Source organism: Manis javanica, chromosome 2 (genome assembly GCF_040802235.1).
Source record: "Manis javanica isolate MJ-LG chromosome 2, MJ_LKY, whole genome shotgun sequence".
Taxonomy (NCBI): domain Eukaryota; kingdom Metazoa; phylum Chordata; class Mammalia; order Pholidota; family Manidae; genus Manis; species Manis javanica.
This window is the reverse complement of record NC_133157.1, coordinates 130,331,311-130,355,100: the sequence shown is the minus strand read 5'-3', so window position 1 is coordinate 130,355,100 and position 23,790 is coordinate 130,331,311. Positions and strand designations below refer to the sequence as shown.

Sequence of the window (23,790 nt, the reverse complement as noted above, 5' to 3'; positions counted from 1 at the left end):
ATCAAAACAATAAAATGTTTAGAAAATTCTTTATCATATATTGTTAAATGTTAAGGTAATATAAATATTGTATATGTATTGTGATCCCCATTACTGGGTAAGGAAATACTGTAAGCCATGAACAGAAGTAGGAAAAGGCGTAGGACCCAAGGACCAGCAGGTGATCCAGTCACATCATAAGTACATGGGAGATAAGATTAGAAGGGTAAGTTGGGGCTAAGTTACAGAGTTTTTTGTTGCTTTGAATAGGAGAGTTTAATTAGTAAGTCATGGGGTACATTAAGGTTTTCATTGGGTGAACCATCTGTTTAGACTTGAACGTTAACAAGACAGATCCAGATATGGTATTTATAGGATAAATTGAGATGGGAAGAGGTTTTGTTACAGTGGTCCAGTCAAGTACTGATAATATCCTGAATCATGTTGGGAAATAGGAAAAGAGAGAATTAATACAAGAGGTATTGTGGAGGTAAAACTGTAGGATTTGTCAACTTATTTAAAATAATAATAACAATAGATGTAGCCAAATAAGAAATTGAAGATGGCACTCAAGTTCTAGTTTGAGTAGATAAGAAAGAGGTGATGCCATTAAAAGAGGCAAGATGTCTCATGGAAAATCTGGTCTTTAAGTGACGTGGGGGGATAACTTTAATTAAAGTATATTATATTTAGGGTGCTGGGTTTTGGCATAGATCTTTACCAGATGGTTGGAAATGAGGAAGGTTTTGGTATAAAACTCTGGCTAATGAGAGGGAGATAAAGGCTTTCCACATGCTCCCAGAAGATGGTTGGAGTCTTGGGGATAGATGACCCATGCAAGGGGAGAGTCCGAGAGTCAAGGAGAGGAAGAAAAGGAGGAGCCAGCACGGAATGCCAGGGGCTGAAAGGAGGAGCAAAGGGGCTTACGGTCAAAAACATTAAAGGGAGAAAGAGTTTTTCTTCTTAGCGTCATTTTCCTATTTTAGTTGAATTTCCTATTACCAGGGATGCACAAATTTCTCAGTCTGATTCTGAAAGCTATTCATTTTTTTCATGTCCAAAATTTGTTAACTGATTCTATAATCTAATGAGATGGGGAAATGGAAATAGCTATTTGTTTTTTAATTTTCTGCATTTCTACTCCTTGTTGGTAGTATTGATTTAGAGTTTTTCACTGCTTATTTTGCCCCTCCCAGTTATAGGTATTTAAAGCAATGAAGACTAGAGGTGACACCTGACTTCCCCCATACAATTTTGTAAGCAAGATACACATGGTGTAAAGAAAAAAAGTCTCATGGTGCATAAGGGGACAGTGATGAGGTGTACTAATTTATTAAATAATAGGTTTTAAAAAAATCAACCAAAAAGATTGCAAATACTCTTTATTTAGAAATTTTGCTTTAATCGTAATTAGAGTTTTTATTTAATCATAATTAGATTTTAAGATTATTTAAAAACAAATATTAAACATATAGGAATGATCTACATTGGCTGTCTAAAACTTCTGTGGAATAGAAATTAGTATCATGGCACCATGTAAGTGTTCAGTTTCAAATTAAATGGTGATGATTTAGCTTTTGTTGTGTAACAAACCACACCAAAACTTAGTGACTCAAAATAACTGTTATTGGGTTTGTGATCCCATGGATTGGCCATTGGAACTGGATTTAGCTGGGTGATCCCTCTGCTGGGCCAGTTAGGCTCCCTGATCGGCTTGCAGCCTCTCCGTCTAGGACACCCTCAGTTGGGACAGCTTCTCTGCACCCCAGGTGGTCTCATTCCCCAGCAGACTAGTTCAGATTTGTTCCCATTATGGCAGGAGGGAGATAAGAGCCTCAAGAGTGAAGGTAGATCTCCTGAGACCTCGGCTTGGAAACTGGACAGTGTAACTTTTGCCAGACTATTGGTCAAAGCAATCACAAGGCAGCCCAACTTCAAAGGGTGGGAGAATAGACTCTGCCTCTCGCTGAGAGGTGATAGCAAGTATTGTGGCCAGGTTTTCAGCATACCAACCAGCTCTTATTTGTTTGTTCATTTTGAATACTCAAATATCAGTTTTTAACTACTGAAACAGTACTGGCTTTCTGTGTGTGTGTGTGTCTGTGTGTGTGTGTGTGTGTGTGTTACTAACCCACAAAAGCAAGAGGTATTTGAAATGACCTCAATTTTTTGAGTCATTTGTTTGATCAGGGACATGTTTATTCAGATTTACGTAAAACTAAACTACAGCTGGTTTACTTATATAGTATTCGTTGAATATCTTCAAGTGGCTTATTGATGCCTGGCACTGGGCTAGGTATCTAGGAATATAGAAGAAAGAAATGTGGCTTTTTTTTCTTTTGTATTCTTATAGGATAGACAACATTTATTCCAGACAACAAATATTTATTGTTAATGTGTCAAGCACTGGGCTTTAATCAAAGATAATACCCAGATGGGTATGACTTAGTCCTCTTAGTGGACAAGAGAAACATTTAAAATCACTGCAGTTCAAAGAAAGATAAGTGCCATGAGAGAAATACAGCAGAGTGCTATTGAATTAGAAAAAGGGAGCAAATGAATCAGGATGTGATTCATATAATTAACACCTGAGAAGGGAGAGATCTTGGAAACCAGAGGGTGATGGCTTCATAGAGAAAATGAGTTTTGGACAAGACTTTGAAGAACAGGTAGAATTTGAATAAGTGGAGAGGTAGAATCCTACTCAATTTAGGATTGAGTTGTGTTTTCCCAAAAAGATAATTATTTAATTAAAGAGAGTCATTTAAAGTGGCAGATATTAAAGAGCATGAGATAATACTGTACATGACTGTAGAAAGCATTATGCTGGGAAGACAGCTGGCAAATTTTTTTCCCTCCAGCGGTGCCAAGGCTTTATTTTCCTTCAGCAGATATTTGTGCGCTTTGGTTGGAAAATTGAGTAGAGAATATTTATTTCACTCTATAAGGGCAGTGCCCATTTCATTTTCACTGGGTAGTACTCTGCTTAGTCATGTATTGATTAAAAAATAGAAGCAAAGATTATGTCTCCCTGTTGACAATGCAATCCAAAATTAACAAAAGTAAGGAAACCCCCACTGAGTAATGTCAGCTGGTACTTTCTACAAGTATGTCTGGATCTATTTAAGAACTAAATTGGTAAAAGAAACTGGGGAAATTCCTTTCCTAAATTTGACAGGTAAATTTGTCTTTCAGATTTTCTGTTGTAGTTAGTCCTATTTAAACAATTTAAACTATTTTGAGAGGAATTGATTAAAGTGCATTTCACTTAATGCTAATTGAATAGTACAATATTTAAACCTATACCAGTTGCCAAAGTGCTCAAATAACTATATAATGAGTAATAGAATGTAAGAATTATAATTTTTATTTTAGTAAGTCAAAGGCAGTATTTCACTGTTTAAGTGGCATCTAAAGAACCTGAATCCATCGTCTAGTTTATCACTGCCTTTCCTTTGAAAGCAGTGATGTTCAACTAATACTGTCTTAACTTGAATGTTACCAGATGATGAATTTGTGTAGAACTCCTTGGGAAACTTTTCTACTACAGTTATTTTTAGTGATGGACATTTTGAGAGTTTATAATAGTTTTTATAATTTTATCTATTTCAATAGCTGGAATGTGTGTACATTTCAAAGAGAATATATCATGGGGCTTTTCTAAATTGAAAAAAGCATGTGAAAGTATCTTATAAACTGCAAAGTCCTATACAAATAAGTGTAAGGTAGCATTATTATTCCGAGATTGGCACTTGTTCTCTCAGGATCCCTAGTAGTAGTTCACTGCTTAGTTCTAGAGCCACACTTTTTGAGTTCAAATCTGGGTTCAGCCCCTTAATAGCTGTGTAGCAATGGTATGCTCTTAAAAACCTTGCAGTATATTAGGTACTCCATTTAAGGTGGCCTAATAATAGTATACCTACTTCATAGGGTTGCTGTGAAGATTAAATGAATTAATATATGAAAGTGACTTAGAATAGTGACTTGGCACATATTAAATGTTATATAAGCGTTGGCTGTTGTTTTTATCAGCACCTTCATTATTCCTGCACCATGCAGAACAGAGAGAGAATTGCCCTAGGCTATATGATGCTCAAGTTTTTCTCTATGGAATTCTTCCTCTCTCCTAGCTTTGCATTTTCCTCAGATAGAGAACTATGCTAGATGTTGAGGACAGAAAACGGTGAGACAAGGACTTGTCTCACCGTTTTCTGTCCTCAACATCTAGCATAGTTCCTGGCTCATAATAGAGATTCAGTAAGTGAATAGATTGCATTCTAGATTCATGCATATGACCTACTAACATACAAGTGCCGTATGAGAATGTGGAAAAGGGAGTAGCGTTCAGTATTGGCATAACATTAGTCCCTTTCTGATCCACTTACTCTTTGTAGACAAAAACGGCTTGTTCCTTTCTTCCTCACCTGGATGGCCTCTAGGACACCTCCCCAGCCTTCCATACTGTCTCTCCCAGGAAGATTTCATTCAGAGTGCTTTCTGTGGGAGATCTTTGTTAACCAGTCCTGCTCAAGATAGCCCCTTCCTCTCTATAGCATTTCTTGTATATATATATATATATATATTCCCTGCCCCTCTTTATAGTTTTTATCTTTTTGATAAAATTCACAAAGTAAAAAGACTATGTAGTGAAAAGTAGGGTCTTGCCTCCATGGAGGAAGTTGTTGCCAATTTCTTATGTATTCTGGTAGAAATATCATTCTGTGTGTGTGTATGTGTGTGTGTGTGAGAGAGAGAGAGAGAGAGAGGATGGTAGCATATTAGGCATACTGTTCTAATTTGCTTGTTTCACTTAATATATTTTGGGTATTCTGCCATGTCAGTGCATATAGGGTTTCTTCATTCTTTTTAATGGCCATATAGTAACTCATAATTTTTAACCAGTCTCCTGATGTTGGGGATAATTGTTTCATACCAACATTGCTGCAGTAACTATTCTTATATCTACATGTAAGTAGATATAACTATTCTTATATCTACATCTTATTACATTCCATGTAAGTAGTCTGTATCTGTAAATGTAAGGTGAATGCTGGTGAAATTGCTGAGTCAAAACATATGTGAAATTTTAAATTATACTATGAAGGGCAAACTGCCTTTCATAAACATTACATTAATTGAAATTCCTATCAACAATGTATGAGAGAGACCATTTCCTACATAATGGCCAACTCAGGTGTTATTGAACATTTTGGTCTTTGCCACCTACATGTCCCAGATAAAGTGCTCTTACTCTGTGTCATATTGTTCATTATCCTTCAGAATATTTCCATTTATCTCCCTTGTATTATCAGCTCTTTGCAATTTAGGATAATCTGATATTTTCATTGACTTTGTATTCCTTAACTTTTAGGAGAGTTTTAGTTTCTGATGTTCTATCCCACTGGCCATGTATCCAGAGTTTTGGTGTGGGAAATAAACTCATTCCAGTAGACTCATAGACACTGAGAAATAACTAGTGGTTACTAAGGGGGAGGAGTTGGGATGGGTGGGCGAGGAGGGTGAGGGAGATAAAGGGGCACAGTTATTCACAATCACAGTATAAGTTAGTCATGAGGACAGTAGTACAGCATGAAGTATATACTCGATTCTGTAACATCTTTCTTCATTGATAGATAGTAACTGTACTAGAGGGGATGAGGATTTAATAATATGGTTACCTGTTGAACTACTGTGTTATACATTTGAAACCAACATAAGATTGTTTATCAACAGCACTTCAATTAAAAAAAAGAGCAAAGAGGAGGGGAGTCTAGAGAAAGGCTAGACTCTGCAAGGCTTCTCAAGATGTGTAAAGCATGGGGAAAAAAAAGAAAATATCATCATTCCATTATGCATCTTTGCATTGTTTCCCTCCATGATTACTTAGACGTCATAGTGCTCTGTGAATGTTTATGGATTGATTATCTTATATGTGCAGAATTTATATATGTAATTTTGAAGCAGAGAGGGATTTTGCTTTCTAAACATTTTATACTGGTCCTGCCTTTGTGTTAAATATTTTACTTTACATTATCAGTATCTGTTATATGTATCTATATATAGGAAAGATTGATAGTGCTCAAAGCCACCCCATTTACTACTGACTTTTCCCTTGCCAGAGATGCTAACTCTTGAAGATACCAATTAGATTTATGACTTGTTGCCTACTAGCCCTTGATAGAGCCTTTCTGGGTCTACACTGCAGAGCTGGGCAAGTTAGGTGGGAAGAACCTCTTAAAAGATGCTCTTCTTGGAGAATGAAGTTCAGGGACTTGGTTGAGCTAACGGGGTATCACACACAGAGCTGAGGCCATGAGAGCCAGGCCACTGTGAGGGGACACCTAGTTCATAACCAGGATATTTTGTCACCTCTCCACAGACAGCAAGATGAGAAATGCAGAGAGGGCAACCATGTTGTTAGCCAGGCTGAAGTTTGAAGGGAGGGAGGATCCAGGAAAGTGGTTCATTATGAAACCACTGAAAGTCATTGCCAGGGCATGAATTATTTTTACATGGGTTATAAATTTGGGATGGTTGGTCAGATAAAGAGATGGTGGGCTAGAAAGTACTGACTCACAGAATCTAAATAATCCCTTTATTAAGATAGCAGAACTGTGGGATAGGATGTCTCTGCTCTACACAGCTGTACAGTTTCTTATGCACTACACCCGAGCACCCTGGTCCAGGAGGCGTGGATGACTACGTGCTGGCCTGTGCTCTAATCCCCAAAGTATGTACCTAGTGTGCCTGGAGGAGCATGTGCCTTTTTTCTAATTCATCTGCTAATTCAAATGCTCAGGGTAGGCAAGCAGAGGCTTTGTTCCATGTACCTCGTGGCATAGGCTTCCTGTGAAGAACATTCTCTAATCTGTTAAAAAATAATCTTAGAATCAATGCATAATAATACTTTCTGTTCTAAAAGTTACATTTAGCAGTAAATGATAACAACTGGTCATAGTTCAATTCCCTTTTATAAGATGAGAATGGGAAAGAAAAGAGCTTAAATATTTGGCGTTAAAAGAGTATGCCTCTTTACGAGAAAAGAATTTTGAACATTTGTGGGGCTTTTTTTTTCATTTTAAGATTTTATTCTCTGCTCCCTACCTAGTTTTCCCTTTGAGGACACCAGAAGCAAAATGAATCAGGCCATAGAAGAAGGTCTTTTCAGCCTTCATAGGTTACCAACATCTCAACATTACACATGAAGCAAGTCATGTTATTAATCACATTCTCACTTGGCCAAAGGGTTAGGTGTCCTGAAATTTGATTTGAATGCCCATCTCCTTCACAGGCCTGAGCTTCTCTCTGGTATTTTAATAAATACGCATTTTTATGGAGTGATTTAGCCCAGATTTTGTGTCATGAATATCAGAGTCTACCTAAGGTGTTCATGCTTTCCCACCTTCTCTCTCTCTTTTTCTAATGTTCCAAATCACACATTAGCCTGAAATGTGAGTTTTGTTTGGCTCACACAGTGTTGGGATTTGTTGTTTTTAAATGTGTTTAGATCAGAGCTGTACTTCTCAGTCAGACACCATTCTGACCATTCCCTTTGTCTTCTATCTGGTACACTTTCACTGCTTTTCCTGGTAGGCATTCAAGTTTGCAGTTCTCCCTTTACATGTAGGATACCCTATGAACATAGAATTAAGGCAGGAAATGAGAAGGTAGAGTACAGTTCTACCCCTAAGAGCTTTATAAAGAGGCATTTTACATTGAATAAAGAACTCTCCTATTTTCAGTGTTAAGAAATGTTCTTGAATCTAACCATTTTGTATCAATATCATTCCCACAAGCACTGTTCATAGTTAATTACTACCAGGCTGGTTTGGGCCTTACAGCAAAATAAATAGAAGGTTAGGGAACTGTATCAAAGCTTAGAGTACCAACAGTCAGTAGTAGGTCAGTCACTTCCAGCCAGAAAATACACAAATAATGAGTTCAAGACAAGTCATAGGTCACAGCAAGGCAGACAGACTGGGGCATAGTAAGAGCATCCAGGGCCCATGGGAGCAAGAGAACCTGCATCTGGGTCCCTAACATTAGGACATACATGAACATTAAAGAACAAGGTCGGAATCAGCAGGAAAAGAGGCTGGAGCCAGGCTGAGTGGTGGGGCTCAGGGTTCTGATGGGGGTTCCAGGGTCCCAGACAAGAAAATGGGTCACCAAGAAGTGAGTACACAGCATTACATGAAAGAAAAATGTCTACTTCTTTACAGAGCAACCTCCTTTGCTTAGGTTTTTCTTTTTAATGAGTAGACTATTTTTTAGAAGAATTTTAGGTTTAAAGAACAATTGAGCAGATAGTACAGAGATTTCTGATAAGTTTCCCCCTACCCATTCCCAATTTTAGCATCTTACATTTTAGTGGTACATTGTTACAGTTGTTAATCCAATAATATTAATACTGTACTATTAACTAGAATCCATCATTTATATTAGAGTTCACTCTTTGTGCTGTCTTGCTCTGTGGGGCTCTTTTGTGGTAAATATATATATATAACATGAAATTTACCATTTCAGCTATTTTTTGGCATACAGTTCAGTGGCATTAAGTATATTCACATTGTTGTGCAGCCATTACCACTGTCCGTCACTAGCACTTTTTCCTTATCCTATACTGAAGCTCAATATCCATTAACAATAACTGCTCTCCTACCCCTTGACTCTGGAAACCACTGTTCTACTTTTAGTCTCTGTGTATCTGACTGAGGTACCTCATAAATGTGGAATTATACAAAATCATACTTTTTTTTTTCCATTTCCTTGGTTAGATTTATGTCTAAGAACTTCATTCTTTTGGATATGTTTGTAAATGGGATTGGTTTGTTAATTTCTGTTTTGGGTAGTTTATTTTTTTTGTACATAGAAATGCAATGTTTTTCTGTACAATGACTTTACATCTTGCAATGTTACTGAGCTCATTTATTAATTCTGTTAATTTTTTTGGAGTTTTAGAGTTTTTTTTAAATAGAGTGTCATGTCATCTGCAAAGGCTGACAATTTTACTTCTTAACAATCTGGATGCCTTTTATTTCTTTTTCTTGTCATTTTCTGTGGCTAGGACTTTCTAGTACTATGGTGAATAAAAGTGGTGATACTGGACATCCTTGAATTGTTCCTGATTTGAGAGAAAAAGCTGTCAGCTTTTCACCATGGACTATGATATTAGCTGTGGGTAAGTCATATAAGGCCTTTTTTATGTTGATATAGGTTCCTTCTATACCAACTTTGGTGAAATGTTTTATCATGAGTGGATACTAATTTTGTCAGATCCTCTTTCAGCATGTATTGAGATGGTTGTATAGTTTTTATCCTTCCTTTGGTTAACACGGTGTTTGCATGTATTAATTTGCTGGTAGTGAGCCATCTGTGCATCCCTAGAATAAATCCCATTTGGTTTGGTGAATGATCCTTTAATGTATTTTTGAATGCAGTTTGCTAATATTTTGTGGAGGATTTTTACAGCTATGCTTTACAGGAATATCAGTGGCTAGTTGTCCGTTTTGTGTTTTTTTTGGTAGTGTCCTAATCTTGTTTTGGTAACAGTGTGATTTTGGCCTCATAGAAATGAATTTGTAAACGTTCCTTCCTCTTCAATTTTTGGGAATAGTTTGAGAAGGATAGGTATTAACTCATTTCAATGTTTGGGTGGAATTCTCCTATGAAAACATATTGGACTTTTGATTGTGTGGAGTTTTTGATTACTGATTCAATTGGTTATTAGTTGTTAGTCTGTTCAGATTTCTATTTCCTCCAGAACAGGTTTTTAACATGGTATGATTCTAGGAACTTATCCATTTCTTCTAGGGTGTCAAATTTATTGCCATATAATTTTTCCTACTTATCTCTTCAATCCTTTGTATTTCAGTGGTGTCACTTCTCTTTAAATTTCTATTTCTGATTTTGAGTCCTGTCCTTTTTATTTCTTGATAAGTGTAGGTAAATGTTTACCCATTTTGTTTGTCTTCAAAGAATCAGTTCTTAGTTTCATTCTTCTTTTACACTTTTTTTTTTAGTGTTTATTTCATTTACTTGCACTGTGATTTCATTTTTTTCCTCCTATTTTCTATCTTCTAACGTTTGCCATCGGTTGGGGGCGGGCCTGCGCCGTGGCGCCTCGCGCTCATTGGCCGTGAGGGCCGTCTGTCGGGGACGGACAGCCGTTGGGCGCAGAGTGCGTAACCCTGGGGCGGTGTAGTAGCTGCAGGCGCCGCCGCCGCCTTTATTCAACGGTCAGTAGCACATGAGCGCCGCAGGGACACCAGCCGCCGCAGCGCCTTCCGTGCTTCGGGCCGCCGTAACGTCTGCGCAGCGGGCCGACGGAGACCAGATGATGGGCCCGCGAAGTTCGGGGCCCGCACTGTGCTTGGCTGCGCCTTCCTGCCGACCTTGCCCCCCAGCCTTGAATCGCCGTCTCGCACCCGCTGGGCTCCCGTCGCCGCACTCGCCCCTTCTCGGCTCTCCCGCGACGGGCGGACGGCGGCGGTCGGCCCGGACTTGGAGCCGCTGGCCCGGCCGACCGGACTTCAGAGACCTCGGCTGAGAAGCGGCTCCCGCTTCCGCGGATCTGCGGTGGAGGTTCCTGAACGAGTCCCACTTCAGGGGTGAAGACGACAGCGACGGCTCTGCGGGCTGGAAGGTACGTGGCCGCGGGGCGCGGCGGGACCCCTGCCTCCGCCTGAGGGCACGGGGAAACCGGACAAGGGGGCGGGCGGCCGTGCGAGTTGCTCGGCGGTCAGCGCGTGGCCCGTGGGGCCGGGAAGCGGCCGACGCGGGTGGTGGGCTCGCAGGGCCCGGCCGGGGTCCTGGAGTAGGCGCGCTCCGCCGGAGGGGCCGCCCGGGAAGGGAGGGAGCCGAACAGGTCCAAAATCATCCGTTTGTGTCTGGCTTATGTCATTTAGCGTAATGTCTTCAAAGTGCATTTGTGTTATAGCACATATCAGAATTTCATTCCTTTTTAAAGACTGAATGATATTCCACTGTGTGTGTGTGTGTGTGTGTGCGCGCGCCCGCATACTGTTGGATTCCCCTGAGGAAGGCGCCGCCCCAAATCACTCACCAAAGACGTTTCTTGATGCAACAAGCAAGAGGAATTTATTCAGAAGCCAACTAGTTGGGGTCCAAGTCAGCCCGTCGCAACGGGTCTCAACGAGGACCCTGAGTACTTACAACTAAGTGGTTATATAGGATTTTCTGAGGCATTCAGCCCTAGAGAATTACCATGGTTACAGATTATGTTGTAGTAACAAGATAACAATACTACATAGCAAGATAACAATACTACAAAGGCAGTAATTTTTCAAACCTACGATTTCTGAGTTGGTGCCACGTCCTGGGGGTGTAGCAAGGTAGGGTCAGCTTTTATGTTTAACTAACCGAAAGGTTAGCGCTGCCAGCAGTCATGATTGATTAACTTGTTTTTCCAGAGGAGTTACCTGGTTTCAGTTGTTCCCTCTGAGTCATATATCAGAATGGCTTTTTCGGGCTTCAAGATGGCTACTCTTAGGCTAACTTATTTCTCAGGGAGGTTGGGGTCCTACATTCCCCACTTGTTTTTCTGAACATTCTAATCATGGAATGTTGGTGTCTTCTTGATGTGTGAGGGTATGATACTGTTGTCTCAGCATTAGCACCTGCACAGCACTTACTCTTTCTCTAATAAAGGTTATTACTCGATTTAAAATGCAGGGACCTAAGGTGAGGAGCAATATAAAAATAAGCAGGGGTCCTGTCAAGGTGGATATTAGAGTTGTAAGCCATGGGGATCTAGAGAACCAGGATTCAAACAGGCTCTGGTTAGCTTCTCGTTCTCGCTTTCGCTGATCTAATCTTTCTCTTAATTTAGACATTGAGTCTCTTACTACTCCAGTATGGTCTGCATAGAAGCAGCACTCTTCCTTTAGAGCTGCACATAATCCACCTTCTTTTAGAAATAGTAAATCTAATCCTCGTCTGTTTTGCAGCACTACTTCAGAGAGAGAGGTTAGGGACTCTTCAAGTTTAGAAATAGACTGTTCTATAGTTCTCAAATCTTCATCGATAGCTATTCTTAGTCCTTCATAATGTTGGTTTTCTTGTATAATTGCAGCCGCCCCTGTTCCTACTCCGGCTGCGACTCCTACTCCTAGTAATACAGCTAGAGTGAGTGAGACTGGCTCTCTCTTATACCTTAGTCTAGGTTCTAGTTCTGCTACGAATGAGAAGTCATCATGATACATTAGTCTGGGTACTAACTGGACCATTATACAGAATTCGTGGGAGAAATTGAAGACAGAGGTGGAAACACATGGAGTTAGTCCAGTATTACAGGCCCACCATCCTTCAGGTGGTGGGACTAAATACCTGTTTTCTCTTGTGGGGATCATGGGGATGGTCTCATTACATAAATTTTTATGCGTGGCGGGAACCGTACCTAGACACTTTCCTATTCCAGACACTTCGGTTAGTGTTAGCTTTTTATGACTGCCCCAACTACAAATTTCGTGGCTGGTTGTATTCTTAAAATCAGCTGACAATCCCAGCCCTTCATAATAAGGTGGTCTAGAAGAAAAACATAACCAACAGGACTCTGTAGTTTTAGGGTCGGTGGCATTTAGGACTCTGAAAGCTCCCTCAACAAGGTTGAGGAGGCGCTGTCCATTGCTAGAAAAGGAGGTCAGTGGGCTAGGAGCAAAGACGGGGACAGCTGAAATAGTTAGGGTTCTTTTCGGGGCTGGGGTTGGGAGGCGAGGCTGATCTGGTAAGACAGCGTTTGGTCCTACTGGAATAGCTGGGAGGGTTTCTACTTTGAGTCTAAGAGTGAATACAACTCCATTATCATATCCTTCCTGATAGAGTCTTAATCCCCACATGAGCCCTCTTTCCCAATTTGCCTCCTTTCCGGTTTCAGTAAAGGAAATATCAATAAGATTACAGGTAGAGCTGGTCATACATTGGGCCTGAGTACTGTTTCTTTTAACTCTTATAAGACTTGGAGGGGAGCTCCCGGCATTTCTGCCTATCCAATGACATGTCCCTGTTTGTTCACAGCCCCAATTTTTGCAGAAAAAGTCTGTCTGCCCACCACACTGTGAGGCCTTAGCACGATCGGTTGAGGGGGCTGGGCACACATAGAAGCAGGTATCTTGGAGTTTTTTCATAGAAGCCCGAGATCCACATCCTGGCCTTCCTATTCTACCTCCGTGCCGAGGGTCTTGTTTGAAGAGAGTACATATGTCTACAGTGAGGGTAGGCCACCAAGTCCCCCTAGGATGCTGTTCTGTTAACTGGACTACTACTTGGTGGGAAGCTGGGGTAATGATTTGCCATGTCAGTAACCTGGGTTCATGGGGGTTAGGGTTCTGGTGGGTTGGAAGTAGCAGGAGCATCAGAATTACTAACAGCATAATTCTTTTTACACAAGCGAAGCTTAAGGGGGTTATCAGTCCGAGTTACTCGCCAGTCCGGGTCCGGGGGTGCCTTCTTTAGATGTGAAGCGTGTATCCAGGAAGAGACGCCGTCCACTTTTACAGCTGTGGGAGTAGTCAGGAGGACGATGAAAGGTCCCTTCCACCGTGGCTCGAGGTTTCCTGTCCGGTGCCTTCTCACGTAGACTGGGTCTCCCACCTGGAACTGGTGAGGCACCGAGAGGTCTTCTGGCTGATAGGCTTCCTTGATGGAGGCCCACACCTCTTTCTGCACAGCCTCCAAGGCTCGTAACCTTTCAAGCAAAAACTTATTAGTTGCACACTCAGGGAATGTATGAAGATGTGCTGACTGAAGCGGGGCCGGGGCCCCAAACATTATTTCAAAAGGCGTTAGTCCAAAGCGGCTGGGAGTGTTCCTAACTCTAAACAGGGCAAAGGGAAGGAGGACTAACCAATCACATAAGCCAGTCTCTATGGACAATTTAGTCAAGGTCTCTTTTAGAGTTCTGTTCATCCTTTCTACCTGTCCTGAGCTCTGGGGCCTGTATGCACAATGCAATTTCCAATCCGTCCCCAGGATCTTGGCCAATCCCTGACTTACCTGGGCAACAAAAGCAGGGCCGTTGTCGGAGCCGATTACCTTTGGAATCCCAAACCTGGGAAATATTTCTTCAAGGATTTTTTTAGACACCGTCTGAGCTGTTTCAGTTTTGGTGGGGAACGCCTCTGTCCATCCTGAAAATGTGTCTAGAAAAACTAGAAGGTACTTGTATCTATACTTAGCAGGCTTAATTTCAGTGAAGTCAACTTCCCAATAAGTTCCTGGGCGATCTCCTCGAAGTCTTTTCCCGGATATTGCTTGATTTTTGCTCACGTTTACTAATTGACAGGGAACACAATTTTTTACAATCTCGTCAGCTAATTTTCCTAATCCAATAATATGATAAGGGGAGTCTCGAACTAAAGTCTTTAGGTTTTTTGCTCCCAAATGTGTCAGTTGATGTAATTGCCTTAAGTATTCTTCTGCCTCTTTCCGGGGCAGGACAACTTTCCCTTTTTCAGACTTGTATATCTCTTGGGGTGAGGAATTTTTGAACCCTAATTTGTTTATACAAACGAGATCTTCAGGTGTGTACTGGAAGCTCTCGATGTGAGTGGCTTCCGGACACACTTGAAGGGGCAAAATGTTCATTCCCTGAGCCGCTTGCTTTGCGGCTTGGTCTGCTCTCCGATTTCCTCGAGCTATTGGAGAGTCATCTTTCTGGTGTCCAGGGCAATGCATTATTGCTACTTCTTTAGGCCTATGGATGGCTTCCAGCAAATCTAAAATTTCTTGTTTGTTTTTAACATCTTTCCCGGCAGAAGTTAACAGCCCTCTCTGTCTATAAATAGCCCCGTGTATATGAGCAGTGGCAAAGGCGTATCTGCTGTCAGTGTAGACGTTAAGTCTCTTACCTTCTGCCATCTTTAGGGCCTGAGTCAGGGCGATGAGTTCTGCTCACTGTGCAGAGGTGCCCGTTGGGAGTCCACTGGCCCATACAACTCGGTCATCATCTACTACTGCAGCTCCGGCCATTCTCTTACCATCCATGATGTAACTGCTCCCGTCTGTATACCAAGTCAGGAGTCTCGTTCCCCCTAAGGGCTGATCTTGCAAGTCCTGGCGGGTTCCTGTCTCTTCAGCCAGGATTTCCTGGCAGGTGTGAAGCACTTCTTTCTCCAAATCGGGGAGCAGAGTGGCCGGGTTTAGGATGGCAGGGGGGGGCAAACTCTACTCGATCACGATTCAGGAGTAAGGTTTGGTAGTGAGTCATTCTGGCATTCGACATCCATCTCTCGGGTGGTTGCCGAATTACACTCTCCAACGCATGTGGAGCAACTACAGTAAGTTTCTGTCCCAGTGTCAGTTTGTCAGAATCTTTAACTAGGAGGGCCACAGCCGCTACTACTCTCAAACAGGCAGGCCATCCACTACTTACTGGGTCTAATTTTTTTGACAAATAGGCGACAGGTCTCTTCCAAGGTCCCCATTGCTGGGTCAACACTCCCCGAGCCACTCCACTCCGCTCATCCACAAAAAGGACGAATGGCTTAGTTACGTCTGGCAGGGCCAGAGCGGGTGCCGACAGGAGGGCTTTCTTGATTTCATCAAAGGCCTGTTGCTGTTCAGGTCCCCAAACAAACGGGGCTGCCTCTTTGGTTAGGGGGTACAGGGGGGGCGGCTAAGGTGGCATATCCGGGTATCCACAATCTGCAGAACCCTGCTGTTCCCAGAAATTCGCGGACTTGGCACGGAGTAGTAGGGACCGGGATCTGCGTCACAGTCTGCTTCCGGGCTTCAGTAAGCCACCTCTTCCCTTCTCTCAGGGAATACCCTAAATAAGTCACTTGTGGTTGGCAGATCTGTGCCTTTTTGGCAGATGCTCTATACCCCAGCCTAGTAAGTTCAGTCAAAAGGGCTTCAGTAGCCGCTTGGCAGACTTCCTGTGTAGGAGCGGCTATCAGTAAGTCATCAACATATTGTAACAAGGTTACCTGCGGGTTGGAGGCTCGGTAAAAGGCCAAGTCCTGGTGTAAAGCCTCGTCGAAGAGGGTAGGTGAGTTCTTGAATCCTTGTGGCAAGCGAGTCCAGGTCAATTGTCCAGTAGTTCCTGTGGAGGGGTCTTTCCACTCAAAAGCAAACAGCGGTTGGCTACTCTGGTGCAGGCGCAAACAAAAGAAGGCATCTTTTAAATCTAAGACTGTATACCAAGTATTTTCTGGGGCCAGAGAGCTTAGCAGGTTGTAAGGATTCGGCACAGTGGGATGAATGTCCTGTGTTCTCTTATTAACTTCTCTCAAATCTTGCACTGGTCGATAATCTCCTGTTCCCGCTTTCTTTACAGGCAGCAAGGGAGTGTTCCATGGGGATTTACATTTTACTAATATCCCCTGTTCTATGAGCCTCTGGATATGGAGCCTAATCCCATCTCTGGCTTCTTTACTCATTGGATATTGTCTCACAGTTACTGGTGAGGCTGAGGCTTTTAATTCTATGACCACCGGGGGTTGGTTTACAGCGAGTCCCATACCTGCCGTCTCTGCCCAGGCCCCTGGAAACTGGTTGAGCCACCTCTGATTAACTCGGGAGGGTTCTGGTTCCTTAAAAAGGCGGTACTCGTCTTCTAACTTTATAGACAGAATGCTTAGGCCCAAGGGTCTCTTTTTGCTATCAGACACTTGGGTATCTTCAGTCTGAAAGGATATTCGGGCCCCGACTTTGGTCAAGATGTCTCTTCCCAACAAGGGTGTAGGGCATTCCGGTATAACAAGGAATGAGTGGTTTACTTGTCCCACTCCTAAGTCTACTGTTCTTTGGGTAGTCCATGCATATTGTTTCTGACCCGTGGCCCCAAACACCCAAGACTTTTTACTAGAAAGGGGGCCTCTAGCTTGGGTCAGTACTGAATGTTGAGCACCGGTATCTACCAGAAACTCAACGGGTTGCCCCTCCACCTTCAGAGTTACCCTAGGCTCGGGGAGGGGTTCCGAGCCCCGTCTTTCCTAGTCCTCATCTTCTAGCAGGGACAACACTTTCTTCGGAGGTCCCCGTGGTGGTTTCTTAGGGCAATCTTTCACCCAATGCCCCTTTTCCTTGCAGTACGCACACTGATCTTTATCCAAAGGAGGTCGGTTGCCCAGGGACCCTGCCTTACTAGTTCTACCACTAGAGGGCGGCCGTCCCTTACTTTCTACTACTGCGGCCAAGATTTTTGTTAAATTTCTCTCATGCTTCCTATCTCTCTTTTCTTCTTTACTTTCTCTCTCCTTCTCTTTCCTTAACTCCTTCTCTTCTTCAGTCTCTCTCTTATGATAAACTTTCTCTGCTTCTTTCACTAAATCTCTCAGCGACAAATCCTGTAAGCCCTCCAATCTCTGAAGCTTTTTCTTAATGTCGGGTGCCGATTGCCCGATAAAGGCAAGGGCCACTGAAGCACTATGCCCCTCAGAAGTGGGATCAAAGGGGGTATACCGCCTGAAGGCTTCTATCAGGCGCTCTAAGAATACTGCAGGTGCTTCAGTGGCTCCCTGGCTGACCTCTCTTACCTTGGCCAAATTGGTGGGGCGTCTTGCGGCCCCACGGAGACCTGCCACCAGAGCCTGACGATAGATGGTTAGTCGCTCCCTACCTTCTGGAGAATTAAAGTCCCAGTTGGGTCTAGTCAACGGGAACCCCCTCTCTATGTCATGAGGGAGTTGCGAAGGCCGTCCGTCGGTTCCAGGCACATTCCTCCGTGCCTCCAGGAGAATCCTCTCTCTCTCTTCCGTGGTAAAGAGCACCTGCAAAAGCTGCTGACAGTCATCCCAGGTGGGCTGGTGGGAAAACATCAGAGACTCTACTAAACCAGTTAGTTTCTGTGGCTCCTCTGAAAAGGGCGGGTGGTTAGCTTTCCAATTATACAAATCAGCAGAGGAGAAGGGCCAATATTGCAGGGGTTGGAAAGGTGGTTCCCCTTCTTCTCCAAGGATGGGAACTCCATAAGACCGGAGAGGAAAGATACCCGGTGGGTCCAAGATGGCCCCTCGGCGGCGCCGGGTGCCCTGGGCAGGTCCCGGAGCCTGCCCTACTGCCTCAGCATCAGGGACTGAGGGTGCCGGAGCTGGGGGTGCTGAGGGTGCTGGGGGTGGGGGCACCGGGGGTGCCGTAGGGGCAGGAGGGTAAGGAGGGGGAGGGGGATCATCAATTATAAGCGAATCCTGAGTATCAGGGTAAACTTTGGTAGTTTCCTTTTCCTTTTTCTGAGGTTGAGTCTGGGCAGCTAAAACTCGAGGGCCCATTTTCTTTTGCACCCAGGGCTTTACCCAGGGTGGTGGGTTCTCCACCAACTCTTGCCAGACTACAATGTAGGGTTGCTGATCCGGGTGTCCTTGAGACGAATCCTGAAAGACAACAGCTTTTACTGCTAATAAGGTGGGGAGATCAAAAGTCCCCTCCGAGGGCCACCCAACATTGTAGGTGGGCCATTCGGAGGTACAGAAAGTCTGCCATGGTCCCTTTTTCACTTCTACTGACAAGTTATGTGCCCTCGCTCTAACTTCCGTCCAATGATCTAGCGTCAGGCTAAGGGGAGTCGTCACTGTCTGTCCCATTGTCAGTATAACAATAATTAGACACGTAAAGGACACAAAAAACAAAGACACACACAGATTAGACACACAGCGGCCGCTTTTGGTTCTTTTCAGAGCCTCGAACAGAAACCGAAAGGAATCAGAGGGTTGATATTCTCGGCGCCCAAAAATCAACCCTATCTCATCAGGTTCAGTTTGCCGGAAAAACAGACGGGAGGCTACCAGGCGTCCCTGGCCTCCCAACCTCCCTGGGGCGTCCCCCAGGGTTGCAGCCTGCGGTGCTCTAGTACGTCTACCGACCGCAGTCACAGCCCCTTTACGGGATTGAGACGGCTGCCAGACAGCGGGTACCCTTCAGAACTCCGACCGGTCTCACTGAAACAGAAAACAGAACACATACAACTCAAGGCGCCACTAATCTTACCTCTTCCTCCAAGAGCGACTTCGGGAGTGAAGCGGGGTGGACGCCCGATCCCGGACGAGCCCCCAAATGTTGGATTCCCCTGAGGAAGGCGCCGCCCCAAATCACTCACCAAAGACGTTTCTTGATGCAACAAGCAAGAGGAATTTATTCAGAAGCCAACTAGTTGGGGTCCAAGTCAGCCCGTCGCAACGGGTCTCAACGAGGACCCTGAGTACTTACAACTAAGTGGTTATATAGGATTTTCTGAGGCATTCAGCCCTAGAGAATTACCATGGTTACAGATTATGTTGTAGTAACAAGATAACAATACTACATAGCAAGATAACAATACTACAAAGGCAGTAATTTTTCAAACCTACGATTTCTGAGTTGGTGCCACGTCCTGGGGGTGTAGCAAGGTAGGGTCAGCTTTTATGTTTGACTAACCGAAAGGTTAGCGCTGCCAGCAGTCATGATTGATTAACTTGTTTTTCCAGAGGAGTTACCTGGTTTCAGTTGTTCCCTCTGAGTCATATATCAGAATGGCTTTTTCGGGCTTCAAGATGGCTACTCTTAGGCTAACTTATTTCTCAGAGAGGGGGGGGTCCTACACATTGTAAACAGGCAGGTGAATTCATTAGGAAAGAATCCTAGCATCTGTTTCTCATTCACTGTGCAATCCAAGTCTTAGAGCTCCATGTGCATTGGAATAGAAATAGCATATTTTGAAAGAAATTGAGATATTTTTGGATCAATCAGATGCTAGCCATTCATCTCTCACAGCCAGTATTTTTTGAACACTTTCTGAGTGTTCACATTACCACATTAACAGACTCTGACCATTCACTATGCGTGATACTGTATAATGAATTCATTTGGTATCTGCAGTCCACATTTTCTACTGTTCTTGCTAGATACTTTTTAAGCATTTCAGCCCTGTAGCTGCACAGAGGAATATAAGTGGTTGTGACTCTTAACATAGGGCCAAATAAAATCTGCAAACAGCAATCTGCCAAAGGCACTTTAATGGTACAAACTTCAAAACTTTTGAGGTCTGGAGGGGTGGGTAGATGAAAGGAGATGGAAGAATAGCCTGGGTTGCATTTAGCATTCCCAGTGTCTGAAAGCCTGGATATAAATGAAAGATGAGCATTTCTACTTAATTTATCTGGCTGGATTTCTGTGCCTAATGGCTGCATATATATCATAAACACTCTGAAGAAGCAACCATGAAAACACTTGTTTTCTTGTTGGGCTAAATTTATTCTGGGTTGAATACTAACAGTGCGTGGCAGTACTTTAAAAGCAAAAATAGTTTAAGCGTGACTACTCTGAGTCAGTCATTTACTGCTAGTGTGGCTATACTGCCTAGAGCTTGACATTGAACAAGTTGGCAGCCTGTATTGCTACATTTTTTCTAGGAACTTTGAACACATTTCATTCTTGTGAATTTGCTTGTGCGAGGATATTAAATAGAATAATATGTTTATTTTGTTTCAAACTCAAATAAATTTGAGAATGGTGAAACTCAACTATTTTTCTTAAGCTTTCTGGAAAAGCTGGATTCTCAGAATTCTCCTGTGGTTGCAAGACTTTATTTTATAAAGAATTAATAAAGTGTCATGGAGGTTTTAGATGCTTGGGCTTTTGTGATCGAAACATCATACTTCCTGAAAATCATTCTAAAAATGAGCCTGGTAGTACTTCCAAGTAGGACTCATTAATTTTCTGACATTACCTGGCAAAATGGATTGTGCCATTCAGAAAGCTTCTCTTTAAAAAAAAAAAAATAGGGTGAGATGTGCATCAGAGCCTGCCTTGTAGTTAAGTTGGGTGTATGTCTTGTAAACTTCTCTCTTGTTATTAAAGGTTATTTAATGAGAAGTTCGTTGGTTTTGAAAAGCAGACCAAACCCACCCACGGGATTTCTTTGGCCCTTTAAATGTATTGCTTGCGTTTTCCTGAGTAACCGTGTGGCTGAGAAGTGCGTGAGTTTGTTGGCTGATGGGAGGAAACCCTATGATCAGTTGATCTCGTCTGGGCTGGGGTCAGGAATGGCTAAGCATCTAAAACTGATATGAGATGGTTTTCCTTCTGTGTTGCATTTTAACATGTTTTTATGTTTAGTTTTTGAGTTGCCTAAAGTATAATTTCAGTTGGGGCTCAGTTTCAGCTCTTTTATTATAAACTGTAGGGAACATGATTTTTTTTCCTACTAAAAGCACTATCATTTTGCCTTAGGATTTCAATGATTTGTATAGAAAGAGTTTTCCTGTGGCAACCTAAAACCAAAATGAACCCAACCTGATGCTTGATATTGTTTTGAAATTGTTTTACCATAAAATTCTTACATGGGAATATGTAACTCTGGCAGAGAATTTCAACATAGTTGCATAAAGTGTGTTTCATATTACAACTTGTTCTCGACTTGACTTCATTGAAATTAATAAAAGGACTCTTCCAGAAGGATCTGGTGAGTTAGCATCATTACTAAAAAAAAAAGTAAGGAACTTACTCATAATGTATCCTGTGTTGCTAAGTTTTCAAAGTTAGCTGTCTCAACCACACCCAAAAGCCCTTTCAGAAGACTGAAATCCACTTCTTACTCATTTTACACTGGCTTAACATTCTTCCCAAAAAAGTAAAAAGTAAAAGAGCTGAGATCAGTATGACTTTTTCCTGGGATATATGATGATTTCATGAAAAAACTAACATTTGAAAATTGAGTTGCTGCCGAGTCTTGAATGTAATATGTAGTTCCTTATTCTGTGGTTAAAGAGATCCTTTAAAACAGGGCTTTTTTTCTGATGTGGGCTCTGTGGGTGATAGAACTATCCCCAAGGTGCTTTTTGTATCCCAGCTGGGTACCATCACCCTGCCCTAGATCTAGAGGAGACAGTGTAGTCCTATAGCATCCCCCTATGTTGTGGTCCATGGACCCTCTGCTTCTACATTTTGGAAGCATATAAATGAGTTATTTGTATAGCTTGAAAATTAACTCAGATTTAATTAACCAACCCTTTTCTGGTTGTAAACTGGTTATAGTCTGAGTCTCAGTCTAGCTCAGTAGCCAGTCTCTTATTTTTGCAATTGCACAGATGTGTCTTGTCTGTAGAAATCTATTAAGATAACGTGAAGTCTTCATGTGGGGCCTAGCATAAAGTAGGCACTCAGTAAAAGCTCATTAAATCTGAATTAATTTATATGACAAATATTAACAATTGCTCACATTATTTGGTCTGCAAAGTTTTGTTCCTTTCCTTTCACTTCTGTACTGACTTACTGAGCTCTTATATGCCAGAAAGTGAGACATTTGAGACAAAAAATGAATCAGCCTTCAAGAAATACATTCTTAACTTTGAGAGGCAGATGTACAGATTATTAAACACATTAATCATATGCCTTATTTTTTCAGTCTAGGCACAAGGATGTCATGACTTTGCAGTAGTAACTTTTTCTTTTTATAACCATTAACAAATACTGACCTTCTCTGAGCACTTACTGTGTGCCAGCTCTATTCAGGGTGCTATGAGGTCAGTGGTGGTATCATGCCCATTTTACAGAGGGGGATATTGAGGCTTATGCCGGTTGAACAAATTACCCAATTTCATATTTATGGCTCAAAACCGAGGAAATGTGGCTGCAGAGTTCATGCTCTTAATGATTATGTAAACTGCCTCTTGTTGGTTGGCTTTATTGAGGAAAAAGAAAAAACTCTTAGGAGAAAATGGGAAGTCGGTGAAAATGTGATCTCCTTAGTGGGATTTTCTTTTTTTTTTTTCTTTTAATGAGTGATTGTGTAGTGCTTTAGCTAAAATCTGTGTTGTTAAAACAAAGTGGGCTTCATAATGGGCTACGTCTGAGAATGATTTACCACATTTCCAGCATATCTTTCTTAGGCCATATGTGCTAATCCCTACAGTGAGCCAAGCCTGAGAATGTAATGTCCTTCCACGTTGCCTCAGAGACTAAAATCAGCTCTTACACCTGCGCCGGGTTCTGCCACATGGGGAGTCCCCGTGGGGCAGTGCCTGGGGACAGCTCAGCAAAAAGTAAAGCTTCCCTCTGAGGAAGGCAGAGCTGTTTCTGTCTGTGGCTCTGAAGTTCTCTGACAGCCCTTCTGTCCTTTTCTTTCTTTCCTCTCAATCCCATTCACCTCAAACCCGGTGATTCCTTTTTAGAGTGCACACTACTAAAGAGTTATTCAGAGCCTGGCAGCTCTTGTTTCTTTCTTGGCTTTGTCCAAGTTCCTGAGAACCGCAAGCAAAGTGGAAGAAATGCAAAGCATCAGTCAGCCTGTTCCCACGTCCTGTGGTTTGTCAGGACCCCTTCCCTGAGAAGCAGGGTGGGTCCAAAGGTGCAATGAGGAAATCAGCTTCTCCAGGGAGGTCCCTTACCACTTGTTTCATATTGTGTTTTGGGGTGCATTTGTTTTCATTTGGTAGGGTACTCCCTTTTTATTTCTTGGTGTATCTTACAAGAAAATGTCTCTTAACATTGTACTTATTTACTGAACAAAGTCGTTTGCAAGAACATTGCAGCTTTCACTTCAGGCAGCCCAGCTTTTGGCAATTGTAGACATTAGCATCCCTTTGATGAGGTGTGGATGACACGCTTTTACTAGAGAATGAATGCATTTCCAGGTGCAATATTAGTGTTATCTTATTTTTCAAGTAGTGATTTCTGAAAGATGAACTTTTTCATGGGTTGTTACACTTTTATCAAATTGTATCACTGTGTCTTTGAAGTCACCCTCCCTTAGCACCCACATGGGTAACACTTAACTGTCATTTATACTCTTGATTCAGTATAACCTTTATTTATTCATTTATTTTAAAGTATACAGTTTTCTTGAGGAAAACCAGAATGAAACATTTTACTTGATCA

General features: G+C 42.4%; 1 protein-coding gene across 17 annotated transcripts in view; it reads left to right on the top strand.

Moving 5' to 3' along the window:
• LOC140847879 (serine/threonine-protein kinase TAO1-like) overlaps nucleotides 1–23,790 on the top strand; it is a 210,763-nt gene that overhangs the window by 48,103 nt on the left and 138,870 nt on the right. For 7 of the 17 annotated variants that reach the window (XR_012128137.1, XM_073229438.1, XM_073229443.1 and 4 more), the window contains one exon: nucleotides 9,047–9,160. The exons of 1 other annotated variant lie outside the window; for it this stretch is intronic. The gene's annotated coding sequence lies outside the window, so the exon portion shown is untranslated. 9 more of the 17 variants (XM_073229445.1, XM_073229444.1, XM_073229441.1 and 6 more) reach the window with 3 other exon arrangements.